A 9,519-nucleotide genomic window follows, 5' to 3' on the forward strand; every position below is an offset into this window, starting at 1 on the left:
TTGGAGCGTGTATTTGCTTGGTACTAGTTTTGTTTTAGGATTGCTGGTGTTTCTGTATATAATGTGGGGGCATATGTAAACTGGGCAGAGTACATCAGGGGCATAGTCAGGTAGTATAATAATTGGGTAAAATAATCCATAGATGTGTGTTACGCTGTGAAGCAATACTTTCTGCACAGGCCAGTGTCACACTGATAAATGTCCTTCCTTGTCCCCCTTTACGTCCACACTCCGCACCTTTGCAGTTTGGGGAATTTTGCTGGGAAGTGTTGTCCTGGTATAATACGGGCACCCTCGCTTCCAGGGGATATGTTTGGGCCCTCCCCTCCCTGGTTCCCTAATTTTAGGGCATTGATAATTCGCCTTTTGAAACAGAAGAAATATTCCCTTCGGGCCTGCACAGCTGCATATTTTTTTTTTCCTGACTTATGGAAGCCTTAACTAATTTTCCTTTTTCATAGACGTAGCGGTATGAGGGCTGTTTTGTTTTTTTTTGCGGGATGAGCTGTAGTTATTATTGGTAACATTTGGGGTACATGCGACTTTTTGATCACTTTTTATCCTATTTTTTGTTTTGGCAAGGTGACCAAAAAACTGCAATTCTGGCATAGTTTTTTAGGTTTTTTTATACAGCGTTCACCATGCGTTATAAGCTACATGTTGACTTTATTCTGCGGGTCAGTACGATTCCGGCGATACCAAATTTATAGCACTTTTTTATTTTTTACAACTTTTTGCACAATACAATTACTTTTGTTAAAAGAATATATTTTTTCTGTTGCTATGTTGTGAGAACCATAAAGTTTTAAGTGTTTTCATCGACGTACCTGTATGAGGGCCTGTTTTTTGCGAGACGAGCTATAGTTACCATTTTTGGATACATGCGACATATTGTTAATTTTTTATTCCAATATTTGTAGGGCAAAGTTACCAAAAAACTCTGTTATTGTTTTTTACAGGTTTTTTTTTTACGCTGTTCACCTAGTGGAATGAATACCACCATTATTTTTTAATAATAATAAAGGAGTTGATAAGGGAAAGGGCGATTGTGTTTTATTTTATTATTTGAAACTTTTATTATGTGTTTAAAAACTTTTTTTTTATCCTTTTTTATACTTTTTTCTACACTTTTTTTCAAGTCCCACTAGGGGACTTGAGGGTCCAACTGTCAGATTTTTTTTTTCTAATACATTGCACTACCTATGTAGTGCAATGTATTAGATCTGTCAGTTATCCACTGACAGCAAGCCGATTAGGCTTCACCTCCCGGAGGGGCATAATTGGCTACCGTAATGGCAGAGCAGCAGGCCATTGGTAAGCCTCCTGTTGCCATAGCAGTAGTTCGCGACCCTAATTGCATGGCAGAGCTGTCGATCTGCTGCCAACCTCTAAGATGCAGAAATCGCTTTCGATCGCTGCATCTAAGGGGTTAATGCCAGTAATCGGAGCTAGCTCTAGTTCCTGCTGTTACAGGTGGATGTCAGCTGTAACATACAGCTGACATGCACTGCTGATGACGCCGGCTCAGCTCCTGAACCGGCACCATCTTGCCGTCGGCTACAGAAGCCTCCGGTTGCCACTGCAGCCACCAGAAACCCCTCCAATTTGATTGCTGGGGTACTAATGAGCTGCAAACATCTTAAATGCAGCGATCGCTGCATTTAAGGGTTTAATGACAGGGATCGAAGCTTATCTCGGTCACCACCATTACAGCCAGATATCAGCTATAATACACCACTGACATCCGGCGATGATGGCACTGGTGTCCACCATTTGTCGTATGGATATGGCAAAATGCGGGAAGCACTAGCTTTCCATGAAGTATCCATAAGGCAAATGTCAGGAAATACTTAACCCCTTAAGGACGCAGCCTAGTTTGGGCCTTAAGGCTCAGAGCCCATTTTTCAAATCTGACATATTTCACTTTATGTGGTAATAACGTCGGAATGCTTAAACCTATCCAAGCGATTCTGAGATTGTTTTCTCGTGACACTTTGGGCTTCATGTTCGTGGTAAAATTTGGTCGATATATTCAGTCTTTATTTGTGAAAAATTGCAAAATTTAGAGAAAATTTACAAAAAATAGCATTTTTCAGAATTTAAATGCATCTGCTTGAAAAACAGACGGTTATACCACCCAAAATAGTTACTAGTTCACATTTCCCATATGTCTACTTTAGATTGGCATCGTTTTTTGAACATTATTTTATTTTTCTTGGACGTTACAAGGTTTAGAACATAAACAGCAATTTCTCATATTCTTAAGAAAATTTCAAAAGCCTTTTTTTGAAGGTGCCAGTTCAGTTCTGAAGTGGATTTGAGGGGCCTATGTATTAGAAACCCCCATAAAACACCCCATTTTAAAAACTAGACCCCTCAAAGTATTCAAAACAGCATATAGAAAGTTTTTTAACCCTTCAGGCATTTCACAGGAATTAAAGCAAAGTGGAAATGAAATTTGCACATTTCATTTTTTCTGCTGAATTTCAATTTTATTCAATTTTTTTTTAGTAACAGAGAAGGTTTTACCAGAGAAACACTACTAAATATGTATTGTCCAGATTCTGCAGTTTTTAGAAATGTCCCACATGTGGCTCTACTGCGCTCGTGGACTAAAACACAAGCCCTAGAAGCAAAGAAGCACCTAGTGCATTTTGAGGCCTCTTTTTTATTAGAATATATTTTAGGCAGCATGCCAGGTTTGAAGAGGCGTTGAGGTATCAAAACAATGGAAACCCACCAGAAGTGACCCCATTTTGGAAATTACACCCCTCAAGGAATTCATTTATGGTTTTTGTTATCATTTTGACCGCACAGTTTTTTCACAGCACCTATTTGAATTGGGCTGTGAAATGAAAAAAATTATATTTTTTCCAATAAAATGTCATTTTTGATCAAATTTTCTTATTTTCACAGGGAACAACATACCCCATTTTGTTGCCCAATTTGTTCTTAGTGCGGCAATACCCCATTTGTGGTGATAAACTGCCGTTTGGGCCCATGGGAGGGCTCAGAAGGAAAGGAGCGCTATGTGTTTGTTGGAGTCCAGATTTTGCTGGATTGGTTTTCGGGTGCCATGTCGCATTTGCAGAGCCCCAGAGGTATCAAAGCAATGGAAACCCACCAGAAGTGACCCCATTTTGGAAACTACACCCCTCAAGGAATTCATTTATGGTTTTTGTTATCATTTTGACCGCACAGGTTTTTCACAGCACCTATTTGAATTGGGCTGTGAAATGAAAAAAATTATATTTTTTCCAATAAGATGTCATTTTTGGTCAAAATTTCTTATTTTCACAGGGCACAACATACCCCATTTTGTTGCCCAATTTGTCCTTAGTGCGGCAATACCCCATTTGTGGTGATAAACTGCCCTTTGGGCCCATGGGAGGGCTCAGAAGGAAAGGACCACCATTTGGCCTACTGGAGCTTTTCTGGTGCTAAGTCATGTGTGCAGAAGCCCCTGAGGTACCAGTACAGTTGAAACCCCCGAGAAGTGACCCCATTTTAAAAACTACACCCCTTAAGACATTCATCTAGAGGTGTAGTGAGCATTTTGACCCCACAGGTACTGTGTAAAAGATAATGCGCAGCAGATGGTGCAGTGTGAGATTTGCAATTTTATATATGTATATGCCATTTCAGTGTCCAATATAGTGTGCCCAGCATGCGCCACCAGAGATATACACCCCTTAAATTGTAATGTGGGTTCTCCTGGGTACGACAATACCCTACATGTGGCTGTTATCAGCTGCCTGGGCATACGGCAGGGCTCAGAAGGGAAAGATGAGGGGGGTAAGCTGTGCGGAGTGCTTCAGAGTAAATTAAAAATCAAGGGATGTATGATACATTTTAAAACAATCTTTTATACAGAGCCCTGGTTTTTCGGGACACGTGTCACATTGGTATATTGTGTTCTTCCTTATCCCCCTCTTATAGCAGACTCTGCACCTCTTTTGACTCTTTCCCTTTCCACCGGTTTGGGGACCTTCTCCTGGAAAGTGTTGCCCTGGTACGATGCGTGTGGCCTCGCTTCCAGAAGTACTGGGTGCCCCCCCTTCCTGGTCCCTAAAGATTAGATCTTGAAATTCCAGGAAAGTTCCCGTCTGGCCTGCACATCGACGTAGCACATACGCATTGTACAAAGCCATCTGTATGATGTGCCCGGCCAGCTTCTTATACCACACCGCATGGCGCTGTAGGGCTTCAGGACTTGATTTGACAAGTCCATCCCTCCCATGTACCTATTGTAGTCCAGGATGCAGTCTGGTTTGGGGGTGGCCTTTCCTTCATATATCCTAAACCTGTAGGTATACCCTGATGCACTCTCGCACAGCTTATACATCTTCACGCCATACCTTGCCCTCTTACCTGGCAGGTACTGGCGGAATTGAACCCTCCCTTTAAAATGTACCAGGGACTCATCAATAGAAAAACACTTCTCGGGGGTGTATGCTTGGGAAAACCGGGCACTGGAACGGTCTAATAGGGGTCTCCGTTTATACAAACGGTCAAAACTGGGGTCATCTCGGAGTGGGCACGGCTCATTATCAGTATAATGTAAGAAGCGAAGTATTGCCTCATTTATTTATTTTTTTAGGTTCCAGTTCAGTTCTGAAGTTGCTTTGAGGGGCCCATATATTAGAAACCCCTATCAAACACCCCATTTTAGAAACTAGACCCCTCAAAGTAGTCACAACAGCATTTAGAAAGTTTATGAACCCTTTAGGTGTTTCACAGAAATTTAGAGCAAAGTAGAGGTGAAATTTACTCTTTTTATACCATTTTTTTTATAACACAAAAGGATTTATCAGAGAAACGCAACTCAATACTTATTGCCCAGATTCTGCAGTTTAGAGAAATATCCCACATGTTGCCCTCGGGCGGTAATGGACTGAAGCCCCGGCCTCCGAAGCAAAGGAGCACCTAGCGGATTTTGAGCCCTCTTTTTTATTAGGCACCATGTCCGGTTTGAAGAGGTCTTGTGGTGCCAAAACATTGGAAACCCCCCAAAAGTGACCCCAATTTGGAAACTAGACCCCTTGAGGAATCCATTGTAGTTTTCTTGGGGTGCATGCGGCTTTTTGATCAGTTTTTATTCCATTTTTAGGTGGCGTGGTGACTAATAAACAGCAATTCTACTATTGTTTTTGTATACTTTTTTTTTTACAGCGTTCACCGTGCGCTATAAATGACATATTCACTTTATTCTGCGGGGCGATACGATCACGGCGATACCAGATGTTTATAGGTTTTTTTTTATGTCTTATGGCGTTTGCACAATAAAATACGTTTTGTAAACAATCATTCACTTTTTGTGTTACCTTATTCTAAGAGCCAGAACTTTTTTATTTTTCAATCAATAAAGCCGTGCGAGGACTTATTTTTTGCGTAACGAACTGTATTTTCCTTCAGTACCATTTTTAGGTACATGCGACTTTTTGATCTCTTTTTATTCCATTTTTTGGGAGGTGAAGTGACCAAACAATTGTGATTGTGGTACGGTTTATTAATATTTTTTTTTACGGCGTTCACCGTGCGGGATAAATAACAAAATAATTTTGTAGTTCAGGCCGTTACGGACGCGGCGATACCAATTATGTATAGTTTATTTGTTTGTTTATATATTTTTATTAATAATAAAGGACTGATAAGGGAAAAAGTGGGACTTTTACTTTTATTACTTTTAAAACTTTTATTTTCTTATTTTTACACATCTTTTTTTAACTTTTTTTTTACTTTATTACTTTGTCCCACTAGGGGACATGAGGGCAGGAGGCCCTGATCGCTATTCTAATACACTGCACTACATGCGTAGTGCAGTGTATTAGAACTGTCAGCTACTCACTGACAGCAAGCATAGTGGGTCCTGACGTTGTCAGGACCCACTAGGCTTCCGTCTATGGCATAGCCGGACGCCATTGTTTGGTGTCCGGTTGCCATAGTCACCATCGCCGGCCGCTATCGCGTAGCAGGCCGGCGATGGCAGCTTAACCCCTAAAAAGCCGCGATCTCTATAGAACGCGGCTTTTAAGGGGTTAATCAGCGGGGACACAGCGATCGGTCCCCGCTGTAGGAGCTGTGACAGCTGCTGAACAAGACAGCAGCGTCACAGCTCCTGTATGTGTCGGGAGGACGGCCGAAACGGCCGTTACTCCCGAGACGTACTATTACGGCATGGAGCGCGAACGATACAGCTGCCATGACGTAATAGTACGTCAAGGAGCGGGAAGGGGTTAAAGGGGCTCGTAAGTAGTGGGGTTCACTTGCTAGTGTCACCCACTCTTACTACCTCCTTTTATTAGGGTCACTAGGGTTATGCCTAGTTTCCCTACCTTTTCTCTTGTATAATACTTATGTAATTTCTTTGCCACTAAGTCTGTGTGTACGCGGTGATTCACGACACAATTGTATAGCAAAGATAGGTTTATTACTAATACAAATCACACTAAGATATACAATACAAAATACACAACACAGTAAAAATATTCACTGTATAGTATCACATAGTTGCTAACATTTGAGTTTTTTTCCAGGAACACTTAGGCTGTTTCTGCACTACTATGGTGGCCGGTATGTCTCTGGTTATCGGGTTGTTTACAGGCAAGTTATGTCTCACTTTATCACTAGTGCTAGGCGATAACTGTTGACCACTACTGGTAGCGTAAAAACCAGCATAGATAGTGCCACACTCAGTGCCCCTTGTAGATGGTGCTCCACACTGCTCCCAGTAGATATTGTGACACCTGTAGATAGTGCCACACACTGCTCCTTGTAGATGATGCCATGGTGCCCCCTGTAGATAGTTCCACATAGCCCCCTGTAGATAGTGCCACAGTGCCCTCTGTAGATAATACCACAATGCCCTCTGTAGATAGTGCCACCCAGCCATCTGTAGATGCCACACAGACTACCTGTAGATGATGCCACACAGACCCCCTGTAGATGATGCCACACAGACCCCCTGTAGATGATGCCACACAGACCCCCTGTAGATGATGCCACTCAGACCCCTGTAGATGATGCCACACACCCCTTGTAGAAGATTCCACACACACCCCCTGTAGATGATGCCACACAGAGCCCTGTAGATAGTGCCACATACTCCGCCTGTAGATAGTGCCACATACTCCTTCTGTAGATACTGCCACATACTCCCTCTGTAAATAGGGCCACATACTCCCCCTGTAGTTAGTGCCACATATTTCCCCTGTAGATGCCACACAGACCCCCTGTGGATGATGCCACACACAACTCCATTCACATGCAGCGGGAATAAGGGTTTGTTCACATCTGCACCAGGGTCCCGTTCCGACGTTCCATTGGAGCTTTCCATCGGAATGGGTCCCTGATTGACACAAACGGTAACCAAAGGTTTCCGTTTCCATCACCATCGATTTCAATGGTGACGGATCCGGTGCCAATGGTTTCCGTTTGTCTCCATTGTTCTGTGGTTTTGACGGAATCAATAGCTTAGTCGACTATGGAACCTTTGCACAACAGAACCCTTGCACAACGGAGACAAACGGAAACCATTGGCACCGGATCCGTCACCATTGAAATCAATGGTGATGGAAATGAAAACCTTTGGTTTCCGTTTGGGTCAGTCAGGGTCCCGTTCCGACAGAAAGCTCAGATGAAATGTCGAAACGGGACCCTGGCATAGATGTGAACGAAGCCTTGGTCTGCTTGAATTTTTTTCCACTCCGCAAAAAAAAATTCCTCTGGAATAATGAGCACGTTCATTATTCTCGTGGAAAAGCAGTGGATTCATTGGAGTTGGAGCTATCAGGAACTATTCCTCTTTTCATTTACACCTGTTTACACCTGTTTTAAACCCTTCCGGACATTTGACGTATCCATACGCCAGAGTCGGGTAGGGGAAGTATGGAATAGGCTCACGGAGTGAACCCGCTCCATACGATGCCGGTGTCGGCTGTATGTTACAGACGACACTTCAGAGTAACGAGCGGGATCGCACTCGAGCGCGATCCACCTCGTTTAACTCGTTAAATACCAAGGTCAATAGCGACCGCGGCATTTAAATTATTAGAAAGAGGGGGGTGACCCCCTCTAACAGATTAACGCGCCCCCCACAATGCAATTGCGGCGTGGCGATGGTTTCTATGACTGCCAGGTTCGCCATCTTTGTGATCCTATTAAGCGCTGCCTCCAGCAGGGCTTAATAGAAACCTGTCGGAATCACGATATACTGCAATACATTAGTAATGCAGTATATATTGCAAGCGATCTAACGATCGCTGGTTGAAGTCCCCTAGGAGGACTAATAAAAAAAGTAAAAATTAGTAAAATAAAGGTTTTTTTTTTATGTAAAAAAACAAATTCAAAATTAAAAGTTCAAAAAACCCCCCTTTTCCCATTTCCCCATAGACCATAGTAAAAAAATTAAAATAATAAACATAATTGGTATCGCCACATCCGTAAAAGTCGGAACTATTACAATATATCATTAACCCACACGGTGAACGCCGTAAAAAAATAATTGTAAACGCCAGAATCTCCATTTTTTGGTCACCTCATCTCCCACAAAAAATGAAATAAAAAGTGATCAAAACGTTGCATGTACCCCAAAATGAGATCATTCAAAACTACAGCTTGTCTCGCAAAAAATAAGCCCTCATACTACTTAATCAATGGAAAAACAAAAAGTTAAAGAGGCTCTGTCACCAGATTTTGCAACCCCTATCTGCTATTGCAGCAGATAGGCGCTGCAATGTAGATAACAGTAACGTTTTTATTTTTAAAAAACGAGCATTTTTGGCCAAGTTATGACCATTTTTGTAGTTATGCAAATGAGGCTTGCAAAAGTCCAAGTGGGTGTGCTTAAAAGTAAAAGTCCAAGTGGGCGTGTATTATGTGCGTACATCGGGGCGTTTTTAATACTTTTACTAGCTGGGCGCTCTGACGAGAAGTATCATCCACTTCTCTTCAGAACGCCCAGCTTCTGCCAGATCACGCTGTGACGTCACTCACAGGTCCTGCATCGTGTCAGACGAGCGAGGACACATCGGCACCAGAGGCTACAGTTGATTCTGCAGCAGCATCAGCGTTTGCAGGTAAGTAGCTACATCGACTTACCTGCTAACGCCGATGCGGCTGCAGAATCAACTGAAGCCTCTGGTGCCGATGTGTCCTCGCTCGTCTGACACGATGCAGGACCTGTGAGTGACGTCACAGCGTGATCTGGCAGAAGCTGGGCGTTCTGAAGAGAAGTGGATGATACTTCTCGTCAGAGCGCCCAGCTAGTAAAAGTATTAAAAACGCTCCGATGTACGCACATAATACACGCCCAGTTGGACTTTTACTTTTAAACACACCCACTTGGACTTTTGCAAGCCTCATTTGCATAACTACAAAAATGGTCATAACTTGGCCAAAAATGCTCGTTTTTTTAAAATAAAAACGTTACTGTAATCTCCATTGCAGCGCCGATCTGCTGTAATAGCAGATAGGGGTTGCAAAATCTGGTGACAGAGCCTCTTTAAGACTCCCAGAATT

This window comes from Rhinoderma darwinii, chromosome 8 (assembly GCF_050947455.1).
Source record: "Rhinoderma darwinii isolate aRhiDar2 chromosome 8, aRhiDar2.hap1, whole genome shotgun sequence".
NCBI classification, from domain to species: domain Eukaryota; kingdom Metazoa; phylum Chordata; class Amphibia; order Anura; family Rhinodermatidae; genus Rhinoderma; species Rhinoderma darwinii.